Source organism: Thamnophis sirtalis, unplaced genomic scaffold (assembly GCF_051295495.1).
Source record: "Thamnophis sirtalis isolate CommonGarterSnake01/CBP01778 unplaced genomic scaffold, rThaSir2_p1.2 scaffold_7, whole genome shotgun sequence".
In the NCBI taxonomy this organism is placed as follows: domain Eukaryota; kingdom Metazoa; phylum Chordata; class Lepidosauria; order Squamata; family Natricidae; genus Thamnophis; species Thamnophis sirtalis.
The window spans coordinates 88,468,604-88,488,385 of NW_028261387.1; the positions used below are offsets into that span (position 1 = coordinate 88,468,604).

General features: G+C 43.2%; 1 long non-coding RNA gene across 1 annotated transcript in view; it reads left to right on the forward strand.

Moving 5' to 3' along the window:
* LOC148044751 (uncharacterized) overlaps positions 1–10,078 on the forward strand; it is a 41,517-nt gene extending 31,439 nt beyond the window's left edge. Inside the window, exon 3 of the long non-coding RNA XR_015697411.1 lies at positions 9,448–10,078. This is a non-coding gene — a long non-coding RNA (uncharacterized LOC148044751). The remainder of the gene's footprint in view (positions 1–9,447) is intronic.
* The last annotated feature ends 9,704 nt before the right edge of the window (positions 10,079–19,782 follow it).

Here is a 19,782-nt window from a genome sequence, read left to right on the forward strand (position 1 = left end):
AGTGAGGACAATTTACCAGTGGAACAATTAACAACAAGGACAATTTACCAGTGGAACAGACGTTGCCTTCAGAAGTTGTGGGTGCTTCATCACTGGGGTTTTTTAACAAGAGACTGGACAGTCACTTGTCTGAAATGGTACAGGGTCTCCTGCTTGAGTAGTGGATTGGACTAGAAGATCTCCAAGGTCCCTTTCAGGCTCTGTTCTGTTCTAAGTTATATACTATGTTCTAGAACAGGAGCCCTGCGCATCATGGTGGGGAAATCAGCTATGAAGCATGGTGCCAAATCTACCCTTGGGGTCATAGGGTTGGAAGGGACCTTGGAGGTCCTCTAGCCTAACCCCCTACCCAAGGCAGGAGACCCTGTAGCATAGTTCCTGGCCAAATGGGTTGTCCAATCTTTTCTTGAAAACCTCCAGCCATGGAGCACTCACCACTCCAGGAGGCAAGATGTTCCATTGATTAATCCTTCTCACTGCTAGGAAATTCCTCTTTATTTCTAAGTTGAATCTCCCTCTAAGGAGCTTCCACCCATTGTTTCTTGCCCTGCCCTCAGATGCCATGGACAAGATTATTAGTGACAGGGGGAAAAGAACAGAAGGTCTCTTATAACAGAAGGTTTATTATTGTGCATATAGGTCAAAAACATAAAAGATGGGAACTGGAACCAAGCAATAAAAAGCTCTTGCCTCCAAGCCTCTCTGCAAGGAAGATGAACATCAGAATAACACAGTTGGAAGGGACCTTGGAGGTCTTCTAGTCCAACCCCCTGCTAAAAGCAGGAGACCCCGCCCCATTTCAGACAAATGGTTGTCCAATCTCTTCTTCAAAATGTTCAGCTTTTGAGCGCCCACAACTTTTAAGGCAAGCCATTCCGCTGATTGATTGTTCTCATCAACGGGAAATTCCTCCTTATTTCTATGTTGGTTCTCTCCTTGATTGACAAAGTAAAGCTTTCCGCCATCTTCACTAATTGGGCTTTGCTGTAGATAGAAGCCGCTCAGGTGAAAACTACAAAGTCTTCACTTAATATGTTCATTATTGCTCCCATTTCCCCTGAGGCCAGATGCAAAACATTTTCAAGACAGCTTTATTGAGTTACTATTCTAAATGTGAGGTGTCATGCCAATATTTACCTGTTTCTGTTCAGTTGGTGGTGTTTATTGGATTTATTTATTTCCCACTTTTTGCTATTTTGATTAATAAAGACAAAGTGATCAACATATATTCCTTCCTCCACTATTTCCCCCACAGCAATAATCCTATGAGATAGATTGGGCTGAGAGAAAGGGACTGGCCCAAAGTCAGCCAGCTGGCTTTCATGCTTAAGGTGTGACTAATACTCACAGTTTCATGGTGATTAGATTAAAGACACATAGTCGGCTTTCATGCTTCAGTTGGGGCTAGAACTCACAGTCTCCTAGTGATTGCAACCAAAGCCACCCAACGATTTTTGAAGGCAAGCCAGTCCACTGATTAATTGTTCTAACTGTTGGAAGGGACCTTAGAGGTCTTCTAGTTCAACCCCTGCTCAGGCAGGAAACCCTACAACACTTCAGACAAATGTTTATCCAATCTCTTCTTAAAAACTTCCAGTTGTTCGACTGGTTAATTGTTCTAACTGTCAGGAAATTTCTTCTTAATTCTAGGTTCTAGGCTTTTCTTGATCAGTTTCCATCCATTGTTTCTTGTTTTGCCTTCCTGGCCAGTGGGTGCTGTTGCCTGGACAAATTTGGAGAGTGTATTTGTGCTGCTGTGAGCTCTGGTCCATTTTAATCTTAGCTGATCAGTGATGAGCTCACAAGGTGTAGTGGTGAAGATATGAGGTTGCAAGTATGGAGATCCAGCTGAACTCCAGGTCCTTCATTTCAACCCAATTGACTTCACGGAATGGCTGTTCTGAGGAGTGGTTGAGCAGAAATGGAAAGAACATGGAGCCTCTCTGAGAGTTTCCTGCATTTGCAGTTGTTGTTAGTTGCAAAGTCGTGTCCGACCCATTGCGACCCCATGGACAATGTTCTTCCAGGCCTTCCTGCCCTCTACCATCCTTTGGAGTACATTTAAGCTCATGCCACTGCTTTGGTGACTCCATCCAGCCACCTCATTCTCTGTGTCCTTCTCAGAAGGAGGAGGGGAGAGAAGGCTTAAGCAGTCTCATTGATTTTAAAAAGGACGGAATTCCTTGAGGGGCTCCCATGCCAAGGGATCTCTCATGTTCCCTCTGGAAAAATCTTTTTGAAATGAAGAGAAGTCCATTAGAGATGAAAGGGAAAAGCTTAAAGGCAAAATCAACAATCCAAGTAAAGCAGGGGAACAATATGGGCAGCTATATTTACTAGAGAGCAACCATATTTTACTTACTTATTTATTTATTTATTTTGTCAACAAATACAAGGCAACAAGTATGAAAAACACATGAAAAAGGGCACAAATAAAAGTACATATAAATGGGACAGGAGTGGTTGAGCAGAAATGGAAGGAACATGGAGCCTCTCTGAGGGATTCCTGCATTTTCAGTAGCTGTTAGTTGCGAAGTCATGTCCAACCCATCATGACCCCATGGACAACATTCCTCCAGGCCTTTCTGTCCTCTACCATCCTCTAGAGTCCATTTAAGCTCACTGCTTTGGTGCCTCCATCCAGTATCTCATTCTCTGCTGTCCCTTTCTTCTTTTGCCCTCAATCTTTCCCAGCATGAGGCTCTTCTCCAGTGAGTCCTTCCTTCTCAATAGGTGGCCAAAGTATTTGAGTGTCCTCTTCAGGATCTGGCCTTCTAAAGAGGAGTTAGGATTGATCTCCTCTAGGACTGACCGGTTGGATTGCCTTGCAGTCCAAGGGACTCACAGGAGTCTTCTCCAGCACCATAATTCAAAGGCCTCAGTTCTTTGGCGCTCAGCCTTCCTTATGGTCCTACTTTCATAGCCATCCATTGCAAGTGGGAAAACCACAGCCTTGACTATACACACTTTTGTTGGCAGGGTGAGGTCTCTGCTTTTTAGTCTGCTGCCTAGATTTGCCATCGCTTTCCTCCCCAGGAGGAAGCGTCTTTTGATTTCTGGGCTGCAGTCCCCATCTGCGCTGATCTTGGAGCATTTGCAGTTACCCTCACCCTAAATGAGAATGAGACCGTTAGATACCCCTTCAAAGAGTAATTTGAATACTTTTTCAGTAGATGGAAAGAAATGTGATTTTTTTTCCCCATTTTTTTTTTACCACCCCACCAAATGAATTAACTCTTGGTGATTTATAACAGCAAAAAGAAAAAGAAAAAAGAACAGCAAGAAAAATATTTTAAAAAAATAAATAAATAATTAAAATGATAAGTACTATGCCATTAATTAAAATGTTATCTTCCTTTGGTTTAGAAAAGAGGCTGCTTCTCTAAAGCATATTCATGAAGCTAGTAAGCATTAGTATTCATAATAGATGCACATAATCCTGGCGTGGCCTGAGGTGGAGGTGTATAGAAATGTATAGAGATGTATAGAGATATATGTAATGAGGGCCATCAATGTTCCTGATCTAAACACCTGATCTAAACTAACAAATCACTTCCAGTGGCTTCATTTAAATGTTAAAATGTATGCATTGACATTCAATGGTCCTAATAGAAGAAAATCCAAAAGGTGCTTTTTCAAAAGGCAACTGGACTTTGTTGTTGTTGTTTTTTTCCTTTGAAGACAATTCGCTTCTCATCCAAGAAGCTTCTTCAGCTCAAGAAACTCCTTGGATGAGAAGCAGAACATCTTCAAAGAAGAAAAAACACAAACACACACCAGCAAGTCCAGTTGCCTCTTGAAGAAAAAGCACCTTTGGGACAACCATGATCTGGATGACTTGAGAATCTCCATAGACAGTGGAAAAGAATATTTATATCTCAGGGATAAACTGTAGGGCACTTGATGTTCCCTTTGCTTGGTTGTTTTCCTGAAGATGCCTCATTACCCACTAAGTATCTTCATCAGTGATGTACCTAGTTTGGTAAGGGTATGTCTGTAAGAAAACAACCAAGCTCAGAGAGCACCAAGGTCCTCAATTCCTTGGGACACCATATCAGGTGGCTATGGACCTGAACACTAAGGAGTGGTGTCCAAGGTAGTCAAAAAAGTCAGATAGTGGTTGCAGCCACTTGGTAACATCACTTGGTAACAGTGATGGAAATGCATTTCCAGCAAGACTAAATGCCTATGGAGATTCACTAAGTGTCTATGGAGATCCACGGTTGTCCCAAAGGTGTTTTTCAACAGACAACTCGACTTTCTTGTGGGGTGGGGGAGGGTTCTTCATTAAAAACGTTTTGCTTCTCATTCAAGAAGCAACTGAAGAAGCCTTCAAAAACATCTTTGTTCTGGAGGCAAGTTCTTCTACTAATTAGTTGTTCTAACTGTCAGGGAATTTCTTCTAAGTTGCTTCTCTCCTTGACTAGTTTCCACTCATTGCTTCTTGTCCTGCTTTCAGGTGCTTTGGAGAATAGCTTGACTCCCTCTTCTTTGTGGCAGCCCCTGAGATATTGGAAGACTGCTATCATGTCTCCCCTAGTCCTTCTTTTCATTAAGTAGACATTCAATTCCAGCAACCGTTCTTCATATGTTTTAGCCTCCAGTCTCCTAATCATCTTTGTTGCTCTTCTCTGCACTCTTTTTAGAGTCTCAACATCTTTTTTTACATCATGGCAATTCTCCTCCTCCTTATTTTCCCTCTTCTTTTCCTCCTCCCTCCTCCTCCCTCTCTCTGTTCTAGCACTGATGATATTATCTAATTCAGTGTTTCTCAACCTTGGCAACTTGAAGATGTCTGGCTGGCTGGGGAATTCTGGGAGTTGAAGTCCAGACATCTTCAAGTTGCTAAGGTTGAAAAACACTGATCTAATTGAATCATGAAACACCTGCAAGAAAGCAATCAGGTTCAGAGAGCACCAAGGACCCCAATCCTTCTCCTCCTCTTTGCTCTTCATCTCCATCTCCCTTCTTCCTCCTCCTCCTCCTCCTCCTCCTCCTCCTCCTTTTCCCTCTCTGTTTCCCTCTTCCTTCCTTCTCCTCTTCCTTTATTTCTCCTCCTCCTCAAATCCCACTCACTTCTAGCACTCATGGTGTTACCTAATTAGGAGATGAAACTTCTGTAGGAAAACAAACAAGCTCAGAGAGAGCACCAAGGGCCCCTCAATCTGAATCTTTTGGGATGTTTTGCATCTGAATAGCCAACACCTTCCATTCAACCTTCCAGAAAAGGAAACGAGCACAATGTGAAATCCAACAAAATGAGGATGCAGAAGCCTTTCTAAAGACCATGTGTCACCATTTCTTTCCAGACTGGTGGTCAAAATGTTGACAAACGTACTGATCCTGTTGATAGTGCCAGGCAGCCCCACTCCAAACTCATCCTGCCCATCACCCTACCCCTTGCTTGCAATCCACAAGATGAAATGAATTCCAGATAATATCTCAAGACGTTTTCCCTGTTATCTTCCTTTAAACATTCTGCTTCTTAAATCAAGACTCATTGAATTTGAGAGATTTTATTGGTGTGGAACTACTGCAAAGTCTTACAGCAACCTGCCATTTTGCACCTCCTAAAAGGTAGCAGCTCATCTTAAACCAAGTTGCTGGGTCTGCCAACACATTAACACAAGCTGGGTAATTTATGGTCAATGTATTATGGAAGCCCAACATTGTCTATGGACCAGATCTTCATCTCAAGAAAATGGTTTGTTTGGTGACTTCCATTCCAGGAGAAGGGGATTCTAAGGAGAAGAAACAGTTAGGTTTCATTAACTTGAATTTAGACTATTGTATAAACCCAGGGAATTTTTTTCAAAAGGGTTTTAGGAGGAAATACAATTACAGAATAACAGAATAATAGGCTTGGAAGGAATTTTGGAGGTCTTCTTCTCCGATACACTGCTCAGACAAGAAGCCTTATATAATTTCAGACAAATGGTTGTCCAATCTCTTCTTTAAAATTTTCAGTTTTGGAGCATTCACAACTTCTGGTGGCAAGTTGTTCCACTGACTGATCAATTGTCCTCAGGGTCAGGAAATTCCTCCTTAGTTCTAGGTTGCTTCTCTCCTTGATTAGTTTCTATCCATTGCTTCTGGTTCTGCCTTCAGGGGCTTTGGGGAATAAGTTGACTCCCTCTTTATGGCAGCCCACTGCTGTCATGTTACCCCTAATCCTTCTTTTCATTAAACAAGACCTGTGTAAAAGCCACAAACCCAAGTTTTGTTTGGTCTCACCGAAAACCTTTCTGTTTAGAGCTGAAAGGACAGACAAAGCCAAAAGGAGAGAGAGTTTTATCTGCTTCTGCTCTGTTTGAATCTCATCCTGGCTTTTTTGAAGACTCAGAAAATGCCAAAAGTTGCAAGGTTTGTTTGATCCCCCCCATCTCTTTTTTCTCACATCTTGATGCAAGACTTTTTTTTTCCTTTTCCCTGGTGTTTTAAGCCCTGAAGTCAATGTCCCAGTAGACAAACCCATGCCAGGAATCCCCAACAGTCAAACAACTCTTGATGTTATCTGTTAATTGATCAGTTTTACTGCTTTGCATGAAAAGGATCATTTCAAGGAATAGAGAAGTTATTTCAGACAAGGCCCCTCACAGCATGTGGGCCCTGGAATAATTCCTCCTATGGGAATAATTCCTCCCTCAGGAAGTTCCCAGATCCAGGCATTTTATTTTATTTTATCTTTTATTTTTATTTTACTTTACTATATTTTTATTTTATTATTTTTCAATATTTAATATTTTGTTTTATTTTTTATTTTACTTTTTATTATTTTATTTTACTATATTATATTTTACTTTATTTTTATTTTATTATATTATAGTTTACTTTATTTTTTATTTTTTAACATTTAATATTTTATTTTATTTTACTTTTTTATTATTTTATTTTTATTTCATTGTTTTTTATTTCATTCTTTTTATTTTATTTTGACTTTATTTTATTTTGTATTTTATTATTTTATTTTATCTTTTATATTTAATTTTACATTTTATTTTATATTTTATTTTGTATTTTACATTTATTTTTATTTTTATTTTATTATTTTTTATTTTGTTTTACTTTGCATTTTATTTTATTATGTTACATTTTATTTTATTATTTTATTTGCATTATCAGCTCAATGAATTGACTGCGTTGTATGGAACTGCATTTTATTCAAGAAATCTATATGCTACTCTCCCGTGAAAACTGCAGGGTGTGTGAAGATCATATCGGCTGGTTTAAAGAGAAGCAACTTTGTGCTCTTGTGACTCAAGCTATTTTTTTTTGTACCTCCATCATGACTTGAAGCCTTCTCCCTTTGAAGGCTGCCTTCAATCACATTGTGGTGGCCACCATCACTCCTCCTCCTGTGGAGAATGGAAGGTTTTCTTTTCTCATCATTCTTTCCCATCAAAACCCTCTCCTTTCTTTCTCCTGCTTCCTCTTTTTTCTTACTGCCTCCCCCCCCCCCCAGTCAATTAAGCTTAAAATAATTCAATCAGTTGGTGCCATTTACAACTTTGAAATACCTAATTGTTCTGGAGGAGGTTTATTTTTCCAAGGGAAGAGCCTGGTGTGTAAGGAGAAGTTTGTGTTAATCCTTGAAGTAGTATGGAGCATATTTGAGGAGGGCAAGACTGGTTGGCTGATGTTATCAACAGAACTGTTCCATGCTGCAGCATTCCCCCACCTCCACCCCCTCCAGAATATATTTGTCTTTACCAGGTCTGGGAAGTAGGCAGGAGTCCATTGGAGTTGAGCAACTAAGAAGGAAGGAAGGAAGGAAGGAAGAGGCAGGCAGGAGTAGGAGTAGATGGGAGGAAGAAAGGAAAGAACGAAAGAAGAAAGGAAGGGAAAAAAAAGAAAAGAAAAAGGCCTGTAGCAATTCCAGTATACTTTTTATTGCAGTCAGTAAAGGCAGTCCTCGACTTATGTCCACAATTGAGCCCAGAATTTACGTTGCTAAGTGATAAATTTGTTACGTGACTTTTGCCCCATTGCTATCTGTTAAGTGAATCACTGCGGTTGTTAAATTAGTCACCTGGTTGTTAAGTGAATCTGGCTTCCCCACTGACTTTGCTTGTCAGAAGGCCGCAACAGGGGATCACATAACCCCGGGGCACTGCAACCGTCATAAATATGAGTCAGTTGCCAAGCATCTGAATTTGCAATGGTCGTCTGAGTAGGAAAAATGGCCATCGCTTTTTTTCAGTGCTATTGTAACTTCGAACAGTCACTAAACAAACTGTTGTAAATTGAGACTACCTGTAATGGATTTTTTAAACCTTGTCCCTCCCCACCTCATCTTTGGTGTACAAGTCTGGGGCACAGCACACCAGAACAACTAGACACAAGGGATCGCATTTTTCCCGAATGCCATCTCTCTGCTTAACAACTAATCCCCACAACACTGTCAAATTATCCACAACACTGTCAAATTATCTACTAAGACTGTATTACTATTATTCGTCTCTTTCTTCCTAGTACCTATCTCTTCCCACTTATGACTTTCCACTTATGACTATAATCATATTGCTTGTATCTTTAAAATTTATATTGCTTTATTTGTTTCCTAGTATAATTTGATTGCTTATTAGTAACCTATGTCTATCACTACATTTTGTATCTTATGAATCTTGATGAATGTATTCTATTTTATTTTTCTCTATGTACACTGAGAGCGTTTGCACCAAAGACAAATTCCTTTGAATGTTCAGGCATGGATTTATTTATTTTTTGTTTCTCTTAGGGATTTTGGGTTTGAAAACCCATGGTAGGTTTAGGATAGGGTGCTGGTATGTCTAATGTCATACTTCACTGGGCTTATTTTTCATTCTTCCCTTCCTATTTCCATCCCCATTCCCTCCTCTTCCCCTTCCCTTCCCCCTTCCCTTCGTTTCTCTTTTCCCTTTGCTTCCCTTCCCTTTTCATTTCATTTCCCTTCCCTTTGCTTCCCTTCCCTCCCCCCATCCCTCTTCTTCCTCCCCTCCCCTCTTCCCCTCCCCTTTCCCTTTTCACTTTGCTTCCCTTCCCCCTTCCCTTTTCTTTCCCTTCCCTTCCCCTCTCCTCCCCTTCCCCTCCCCCTTCCCTTTTCACTTCCCTTCCCCTTTCCCTTTCCTCCCCCTTTCCTTCCCCTCTCCTTCCTCCTTCCCTCTTCTTCCTCCCTCTTACTCCTTCCCTCTTCCTCCTTCTCTTCCCCTCCCTTTGCTTCCCTTCCCTCTTCCCTTTTCTTCCCCCTCCCTTCTTCCCCCCTTCCCCCTTCCCTTTTCACTTTACTTCCCCCTCCCTCCCCCCTTCCCTTTTCTTCCCCTCCCTTCCCCTTCCCTTTGCTTCCCCTTTGATTCCCTTCCCTTCCCCCTTCCCTCCCCCCCTTCCCTTTTCCCTTCCCTTCCCCTTTTTCTTCACTTCGCTTTGCTTCGCTCCCCTTCCCCTTCCCTTCCCTTCCATGCTGGATTCCAGACCCAAATTATGGTTATGGCTTCAGAACAGCCTCCCTCCCAAAAAGATGCCACAAGAACAGCACCTTCAGGATTAAATTTTAACTTCCCTTGGAATCTCTGGTCAAAATCTTGTTATTTTACAACAGCACCTGCACCGTAAATCATTGCAACATTCTCCCCTCTCAAATCCAACAAGAGACTTGTCAACATCTGTCTTGGTAGGCAAATTCTGCTTGGTCAACAAGTCCAGGAACACTGCCGGCCGGGTCAAGGTGACCTTAACTTCAACTCAGGAAGGCAGCCGGCATGTCAGTGGACGGCTCCGGCGGCATCTGACCTTAAATTGCCCGGGTCTCCAAAGTGAGCAAGGCTGGCCAGGCATTCAGGAAGCTCTTAGCCAAACATGGATCCAGACTAACCTGCCTCAGCCCTTTACCTGTCCAGAGGCCAAGGGGGCAAGCAAGCGGTCAGGAACAGCTCCCCCCAAATGACAGCGGAGAGTTTCATCCGAGAGGGCCTCTCCCAGCCTGCCCAAACACTCCCCAGAGACTTCTTCTTTCTGCCGTGTCCCCATTGCCTTCTTCCATCCATGAGCGGGACAGACTGACGGAGTCACCCTTAGCCGTACCTGAAATAGTATTGAAACAGAAGAAGAGAGTTACAACTAAAAAGAAAAAAAGTGTTAGGGTTTTTTAAAAAAAGAGGAAAAAAGATTCAAATAAATTGAACATGTAAGAGTAGGAAAGAGGGGAGGAATGGGAAGAAGAGGGGAAGGGTAAAGGGGAGGAAGGGGAAGGAGAGAAGGGAAAGGAGAGAAGGAAGGAAGGAGAGAAGAAAGAGAAGAAAGGGGGGTAGAAAGGAGGGAGGGAAGGTGGGAGGGAAAGAAGGAGGGAAGGAAGGAGAGAAGAAAGGAGGGAAGGAAGGAGGGAAGGAAGGAGAGAATGAGAGAAAAAAGGAGGGAAGGAAGGAGGGAATGTAGGAGAGAAGGAAGGGGGGAAGGAAGGAGGAAAGGAAGGGGGAAAGGAAGGAGAGAAGGAGAAAAGAAAGGAGGGAAGGAAGGAGGGAAGGAAGGAGGGAAGGAGAGAAGGAGGGAAGGGGAAGGAGGGAGGGAAGGAAGGAGGGAAGGAAGGGGAGTAGGAGAGAAGAAACGAGGGAAGGAAAGAGGGAGGGAGGGAAGAAGAAGTAGGACCGTTGTAAGATAAGATGGATCTATGGGATGTTAAAAAAGCAATCTTCAAGTATATTGTCAACTGTAGGGAAAAATTGTTATAAATACATATTATTAATAACAGTTATGAGATCATATAATTGTGAATGTATATATGAAATTGATAAAATAAAATATTATTTAAAAAAATTGAACATTTCACATGTAGGATGCATTTTGGCTGCGTGCTGGGAAAAAAGCAGTAAATTATTCTCTATCTATTTCTGTCTGTCTGTCTGACTGTCTGCCTGCCTGCCCGCCCGCCCGCCCGCCCGCCCGCCCGCCCTACTCGTAGATTTTCATGGGTACAGGTATGCAGGTCTTGGCGTATTCGGGTCTTTTCCCATGTAAGATTGAGAGTACCTTGGCGACATTTCAAGGAGGTCCCACTCGCCATCTTCAGGCTGGTGCCTTCGGTTTCGTGCTTGTGCGAGCAAAGCGTGATCAGAGCTGCCGTCTTTCTATAAATATTGGGGTTTGTGTGTGAAGTGATGGCTTTGTTGCTGTAAGCGGGTTGGTTGGCTGTGTTGTTACATCTTGATTAGTTGATGGAGTTGATGTATGCAGATTAGTCCGCTGTTTTGTAACATCCTGTGTGGCTGAGGTACTAGCTGTGTGCCCATTAGTCTTTTGTGTTGTAACAACCTGGGTATTGGGCTGCGTGATGACATCCTGAGCTCTAGTGTAGTGATATCTTGAGTCCTGTGCTGCAACATCCTGGGAAGTTGGCTGCATTGTAACATCCTGAGCCTTTGCATTGTAACCCCCTGAGTTACACATGGCCAGACCGCCAACCCAGAGCCAAATCAAAGCCCGGGATGTTACATCACAGCCATCTGCTCAGGGCATTACATCACAGAACCCAGGTGGTTTGGGTGTCAGTATGAGGCCCAAGGACTCAAAAGTCCTGCGTTGTTGTAACATTTTTTAAAAATAATCTTTATTGGTTATACATTTTTTTAAATAAGACATACATTATTGTGACATTTGCGAAGGCAAATTTGGTCTGGTTGTTGATGCATTAAAGTTTTCTAAATATAAGAGATTCATTGCTAAAACCACCAAGATAGAAACCAGAGGGCCATGAGTTCTAGTCCTGCAGGAAGCCAACTGAATGACTTTGGGCCCATCATGTTCTATCAGTCCTAGGGAGCAAAAGGTGAGGGTAAACCACTTCCAACATTCTTGCCAAGAAAACTGCAGGAGTCAATTCAGGCAGTTAAAAACAGCCAACTTGGAGAGGAGAGGAGAAGAAGTATAGGAGAGGAGTGGGGGCAGGGAGTGGAGAAGGAAAGGAAAGGGGGAAAGAAAGGAAGGGAGGAAGGAAAGGAGCGTGAAAGGGAAGGGGAAAGGAAAGGAAGAAAGAAAGGTAGAAATGAAAAGGAAAAGGAAGGAAGGAAGGAAAGGGAGAAGGAAAGGAAAGGGAAAAGAAAAGGAAAGAAGGATGGATGAAAGGAAGGACAGAAGGAAGAAAGGTAGAAATGAAAAAGAAAGAAGGAAGGAAAAGGAAGGAAGGAAAGGGAGAAGGAAAGGAAAGGAAGAAAGAAAAGAGAAAGAAGAAAAAGGAAGGAAGGAAAGGGAGAAGGAAAGGGAGAAATGAAAAGGAAAGAAGGAAAAGAAGGAAGGAAGGAAGGAAAGGAAAGGAAGGAAGGAAGGAAAGGGAGAAGGAAAGGAAAGGGAAAAGAAAAGGAAAGAAGGATGGATGAAAGGAAGGACAGAAGGAAGAAAGGTAGAAATGAAAAAGAAAGGAAGGAAAAGGAAGGAAGGAAAGGGAGAAGGAAAGGAAAGGAAGAAGGAAAAGGAAGGAAAAGGGAAGGGGAAGGAAAGGGGAAAGGAAAGGAAGAAAGAAAGGTTGAAATGAAAAGGAAGGAAGGAAGGAAGGAAGGAAAGGAAAGGAAAGGAAAGGAAAGGAAAGGAAGGATGGAAGGCCATGCTGATGAGGAGCATGTCCATAGGATGTAAGGGCATCAGATTGGGAAAGGCTGATGCAGATCAGGAAGTGGCCTGCACAGTTGCTTGAGTAACAGATTTTAAAGTGGGAAATAAATTCTCAAACAAACATTAGTTGCACTAGAGATGACCCTGGCATGATGCAGAACTAGCAAGGGAGAAAAAAAAAGTATGTGCGGGGTGTGTATGTCTGTGTGCGCAGGCTTGCACGCATGCTTAAATGTGCAATGAAAGGAATCTCCATTCATCATAAGCTGGTTGACTTTCCAAAGCAGTGGTTTTTCCTTTTACATTCCAAATGCTGAGCAAATGCTATCAGGACAGAGAATTGCAATACGTTTTCTTCAACTGCCCTCACTCACTCAACATACTTTTAACCTGCTCACTCCGTAGATTCCTTTTCTAAATTGTGCAGTACAGCCATTAATTAATCAAATGGGATTGGATAACAACAGCACACTGGCACCTGTTAAATAACAGAATAACAGAGTTGGAAGGGGCCTTGGAAGACTCCTAGTCCAAACCCCTGCTCAAGCAGGAGACCCGATCCCATTTCAGAAAACTGGTTGTCCAATCTCTTCTTAAAAGCCTCCAGTGTTTGAGCACTCACAACTTCTGTCGGCAACTTGTTCCATTGATTAATTACTTCTTGTCCCACCTTCAGGTGCTTTGCAGAATAGATTGCCCCCCCCCTTGTTGGAGCCCCTCAAATATAACACCGCTATCACATCACCTCTGGTCCTTCTTTTCATTATATATCTAATTCTTTTAATTGTTTTTCATGTGTTTTGGCCTCCAGGCCGCTAATCATCTTTGTTGCTCTTCTCTGCACACTTTCTAGAGTCTCCACATCTTTTCTACATCGTGGCAACCAAAACTGGATGCAGTATTCCAAGTGTGGCCTTACCAAGGCCTTATAAAGTGGTATTAACCCTTCACGTGATCTTGATTCTATCCCTCTCTTTATGCAGCCTAGAACTGTGTTGGCTTTTTTGGCAGCTGCTGCACATGGCTGGCTCATATTTAAATGGTTGTCCACTAGGATACCAAGATTCATCTCACAATTACTACTGAGCTAGGTACCATCTGTTCTATATCTATAGCTATTCTGTAACTTCTCATCTGTTTTCATCTCCTTCCTTCTCCTCCCTCTCCCTCATCTCCTTTCCCTTCTCTGTTTCTATCTCCTTTCTCCTCCTCCTCCTCCTTCTCCCTCTCTCTCCTTCTCCTTCTCTATTAATGCAGCCTAGAACCGTGTTGGCTTTTTTCACAGCTGCAGCACTCTGCTGACTCGTATTTAAGCAGTTGTCCACTAGGACTCCAAGATCCCTCTTACAATTACTATTTTTGAGCCAGGTACCTGTGCATTTGGTTTTTCTCGCCTAAATGTAGAACTTTACTTTTCTCACCATTGAATTTCATTTTGTTAGATTAGGGCCCAGTGTTCAAGTCTGTCAAGATTCATCTGGATCTTAAGCCCATTTTCTGGAGTGCTGGCTATTCTTGCCAGCTTGGTGTCATCTGCAATTTGATGAATTCCTCATCTATCCCTCACCAAAACATTGATGAAGAACAATTGGGATCCTCATTTTACCGACCTCGGAAAGATGGAGGGCTGAATCAGCCTTGAGCCTGATGAGATTTGATCTGCCAAATTGCAGGCAGCCGGCAGTCAGCAGAAGTAGCCTGCAGTACTGCACTCTAACCACTGCACCACATGGCTCAGTGTTGTCTAACCCATATTTTTCTATGTTATCAAATAGTAGGAGACCCCATACCATTTCAAACACATGGCTGTTCGGTCTTGTGTTTCACGTACACAACACACACACACACAAAGAGATACAGGTAGTCTCAACTTATGACCACAACTGAGAGTAGAATTTCTGTTGCTAAGCAAGACATGCTCTGTACTACTATTATTAAGAGAATCACTGCAGTTGTTCTTTAAATCACGTGGTCTTTAAGCGAACCCAGCTTTCTCAATTGACTTTGCTTGCCAGAAGCTGGTTGGGAATAGCAATAGCACTTAGACTTATATACCGCTTCATAGTGCTTTCCAGCCCTCTCTAAGCGGTTTACAGAGTCAGCCTGTTGCCCTCAACAATCTGGGTCCTCATTTTATCCACCTCGGAAGGATGGAAAGCGGAGTCACCCTTGAGCCTGGTGAGATTAAAACTCTTGGCAGTCGGCAGAAGTAGCCTGCAGTACTGCGCTCTAACCACTGCGCCACCGTGGCTCGTAGGTCATAAATGGCAATCACGTGATCCAGGATGCTGCAACCATTGTGAATACATGCCAGATGCCAAACAAAGAACTTTTGTTCACGCGAGTGTGGGGATGATGTGTTGTTTGTGAATGAAAGGACTGGTTGTAAGTCACATTTTTTTTAGCACCGTCACTAAAAGAATGGTGCTAAAATATATCACTGTAGTACAGTAATTAATAGGAAGAAATAAAATTAGATCCGTACAGGTAGTCCTCAACTCATGACCACAGTTGAACCCCAAATTTATGTTGACAAGTGAGACATTTGTTGTGAGTTTTGCCCCATTGTATAACCTTTCTTGCTGCATTTGTTAAGCCAATCATTGTGAAGTTTTCAATCGTTCTGATGTTGTCAATCATTGTGAAGTTAGTCACATGGTTGTTAAGTGAATTCAGCTTCACCATTGCCTTTGCTTGTCAGATAGTTGCAAAAGGGGATCACAACACCCCAGGACACTGCGACTGTCATAAATATGAGTCACTGCCTAAATTTCAATCACGTCACCATGGGGCTGCTGCAATGGTCGTAAGTGTGGAAAATGGTCCTAAGTCACTTTTTTTCAGTGCCATTGTGTCTTCAAATGGTCATTAAATGAACTGTTGTAAGTTGAGGACAGTATAGGTGGTACCTTGCTCAACAGTAGTAACTATGAGAGGGATCTTGGAGTCCTAGTGGACAATCATTTAAATATGAGCCAGCTGTGTGCAGCAGCTGCCAAAAAAGCCAATACAGTTCTAGGCTGCAACAACAGAGGGATAGAATCAAGATCACGTGAAGTCTACTGCTATATAAGTCTACTGCTATTGCTATTAATACCACTTTATAAAGCCTTGGTAAGGCCACACTTGGAATACGGCATCCAGTTTTGGTCGCCACGATGTAGAAAAGATGTGGAGACTCTAGAAAGAGTGCAGAGAAGAGCAACAAAGAGGATTAGGGGCCTGGAGGCCAAAACATATGAAGAACGGTTGCAGGAACTGGGTATGTCTAGTTTAATAGAAAGAAGGACTAGGGGAGATATGATAGCAGTCTTCCAATATCTCAGGGGCTGCCACAAAGAAGAGGAAGTCGAACTATTCTCCAAGGCACCTGAGGGTAGAACAAGAGGCAATGGGTGGAAACTAATCAAGGAGAGAAGCAACTTAGAACTGAGGAGAAATTTCCTGACAGTTAGAACAATCAATCAGTAGAACAACTTGCCTGCAGAAGTTGTGAATGCCCCAACACTGGAAGTCTTTAAGAAGATGTTGGATAGCCATTTGTCTGAAACGGTATAGGGTTTCCTGCCTAGGCAGTGGGTTGGACTAGAAGACCTCCAAGGTCCCTTCCAACTCTGCTATTGTATTGTATTGAGGACTACCTGTACAGTTGCAATTCTCCTATTTGTCCCCTTCCTTCTGCTTTTATTTTATTTTTTATGTATGCCTGTGTATCTTCCAGAAAAATGGCTGCTGTAAAGGAGATACAAAACATTCAGCAGACAATTTAGGGATTCCACCGGCAATCTATTAGCTGTAAATTATTTTTACGTGAGTGACATCAGACTTGACTCTTGGCAAAACAGTGTTAAGTTAGTGGGTAATAAAACAGCTTGACGCTAATAATGCCTTCGGCTTGATAAATTACAGCGGGGATCAGATAACGGTTCTTGGGTGTAACTTTGAACCAAACCTCGGGGTTGAATAAGTGTGCCTGTCTTTGCTCTGCCTTGTTTTCCTTTTAAGTGGGGGGTGGGGATGGGGGTGGGGATGACATGCCAAGCGGCTCCTTTAACACTTTTATAAGCGAATCTTCCTGTGCTCTGGAATTGGATAGGAATGGTGCCTTTTCCTTTTCGTGCCGTTTAGCAAAGAGGACGTTTCTCCCAAAAATAAGAATGGTGTGTATCTCTGATTTGCTTCCCACAAGGTCTAGGTAGGTATGTTTGCATAGGAATGCCTACGTGTGTTTGTACACTAAAGAAAACATGCATCCATGCATACTGTACTGTTAGTAGAAGCTGAAGCAACGAAGATTTGTAATCTCAAGTCTATGAGAACGGAATGGAAGGATAGGATAGGACAGGGGACAGGATAAAATAGAATTAGAAACATAAGAAATAGAAATAAGAATAGAATAGAGTAGAGTAGAATAGAATAGGGTACAACAGAACGGAATAAAATAGAATTAGAAGAAGAAATAGAAATAAGAATAGAGTAAAATAGAGTAGAGTAATGCCAAACTGATTTTACAGGTAAATAAGGCAAGGCTAGAGCTCTCCACTCTTTCTCTACTTATCACTCCTTTGATAACACTTTCTATTCTTCCCTTCCTCCTCGTTCTTTTCCTCCTTCCCTTCCTTCCCTTGTTTCCTCCTCCTCCTGTTCCCCACTCCTTCCTTCTCTTTCCCCCTCCTTCTCCTTCTCCCTTTCCTCCTCCTCCTTCTCTGTTTCCATCTTGTTTTTCCTTCTCCCTCTCCTCCCCCTCCTCCATCTCCTTCTCCCCATCCTTCTCCTTCTCATCCCCCTCCTCCTTCTCCCCCTCCTCTCCTCTGCTTCTCCTCTCCTTCTGCTTCCATCTTGTTCCTCCCCCTCCTCCCCCTCCTTTACCTCCTCCCCCTTTCTCCCTCTCCTTCTCCCCCTCCTTCTCCCTCTCCTCCTCCTGTTTCCATCTTGTCCCTCCCCCTGCCTCTCCCTCCCCCCTCTTTCTCCCTCTCCCTCTTTCTCCCCTCCTTCTCACTCTCCTTCTGTTTCCATCTTGTCCCTCCTCCCCCTCCTCCCTCTTTCTCCCTCTCCTTCCCCCTCCCCCTCCTTCTCCCTCTCCTCCTCCTGTTTCCATCTTGTCCCTCCTCCCCCTCCTCTCCCTCCCCCCTCTTTCTCCTCCTCCTCCCTCCTCCTTCTGTTTCCATCTTGTCTCTCCTCCTTTCTCTCCTTCTCCCTCTCCCTCTCCACCTCCTCCTTCATTTTCCACCTTGTCCCTCCTTCTCCCTCTCCCTCTCCCCCCTCCTTCTTATCCCTATAGTGGCAATGCAGGAGGACCATTGATATTGCAAGGAGTTAATGACAAATTTTGATTCTCCTTTCAGAAATAGGAAAAGCCTGAAAGTTTAGAGGTTATTCTGAGCTGCCCTGTTTGCTTTCTACACTTGCCTGCTGGGCGAAGGGGAAGTTGGGGGTGGGGGTGGGGGAATCTTCACATTGTCCCACAGCTGTGAAAGTCTCAAGCTTTTTTCGATTCCCATCCCAGAGACATGTGCCATCCAGTCAAGGTCAGGTCTTACAGTCTCAGGGCTGGTCATAGCGCCAGGTTTTGATAAGAACCTTGGAGTTGTGTTACTTGTGTGCGGAGCTTCTGCACAGAAACCTAGCATTGAGTAGTGTGGAAAGTGGCCTCCTATGGGGCATCTCTGCTGGCATTATTAAGGAGTTGCTGGCAACTTAGGAAATAGTTGAGTGTCTTCTTGCTTGGCAGATCTGCTTTTTATGTTCTGCTTTTATTTAATAATCAAGCTTAAGATGTATTTATTTACTGCAGTATTCATTGTCTTTTGAGCCCAAAGAACCGATTTCCCAAACAGCTGATCACTGCCCTGACACTTGGCAAAACACTCCTCCTTTTCCCTTTATTTCTCTTTCTCCCTTTATTTCTCCTCCTCTTCCTCCTGCTCCTTCCTCCTCTTTCTCCTCACTCTTTGTCTCTGTTTGCCTTCTCATCTGCCTTTCCTCCTCCCCCTCCCCCTCCCCCTCCCCCCTCCTCCTCCTCCTCCTCCTCCTCCTCCTCCTCCTCCTCCTCCTCCTGGCCAAGGAGAGATTCAACCTAGAAATAAAGAGGAACTTTCTGTCAGTGAGAGCAATCAACCAATGGAATAGAAGTTGCCTTCGGAAGTTGTGGGAGCTTCATCACTTGAGACTTTCAAGAAGAGACTGGACTGCCATTTGTCAGGAATGGTGTAGGGTCTCCTGCTTGAGCAGGGGGTTGGACTAGATGACCTACATGTTCCCTTCCAACTCTGTTAATCTCTTATCCTCTTCACTCTTGTCTCCATTTCCCACATGTCCCCAGGACACTGCAACGGTCATAAATACGAGCCAGTTGCCAAGCATCTAAATTTGGATCATGTGACCATGGGGATGCTACAACCATTCTAAGTGTGAAAAATGGCCATAACTCACTTGTTTCAGAGCCGTTGTAACTTAGAACGGTCACTAAACCATTCTAAGTCGACAACTAAGTCGACAACTACCTGTAGTTTGAAAAACACCACTTGAAATTGATTCTGCGTTCTGTGAAAAACCTACAGTATTTTTCGGAGTATAAGATGCGCCGGAGTATAAGACGCACCAAGGTTTTGAAGAGGCAAATTAAAAAAAAGTTTGTGCACTCTGCAAACCTCCCCAAAATGGGCCATTTTTTGCAAAAATGGGCCATTTTCACCCCCCCAAAAGGCATGAATAGCCTTTGGGGGATTACAGAGTGCTCCTGGGGGATGGACCCCCCCCCAAGAACGAGCAAAAACCGGCCCGTTTTCCACTCATTTCTGCTCTCCCCAGTCCCCAGGAGCACCCTGAAAGCCTCCTAAAGGCTCTGCACGGCCATTTTGGTGAAGGGACGGAGTTTCGGGAGGTCAAAAATGCTGTATTTAGTGTATAAGACGCACCCAGATTTTCAGCCTCTTTTTTGAGGGAAAAAGATGCGTCTTATACTCTGAAAAATATGGTAAGTACTGTGTTAAAATTTCCCTGAGGTTTTCTTCTGTATTATTGACTATGCCACATTTGTTAAGTGAACCAATGCACTTCTTAAATGAGTAATGGTTGTTAAGTGAATCAGGCTTCCCCACTGACTTTGCTTGTCAGAAGGCTGCAAAAGGGGATCACGTGACCCAACAGTGGGTTTCCGTAAGTCACTACTGCCCGTTTGCTCATGGGCGTGCTGCGTGCGCATGTGCA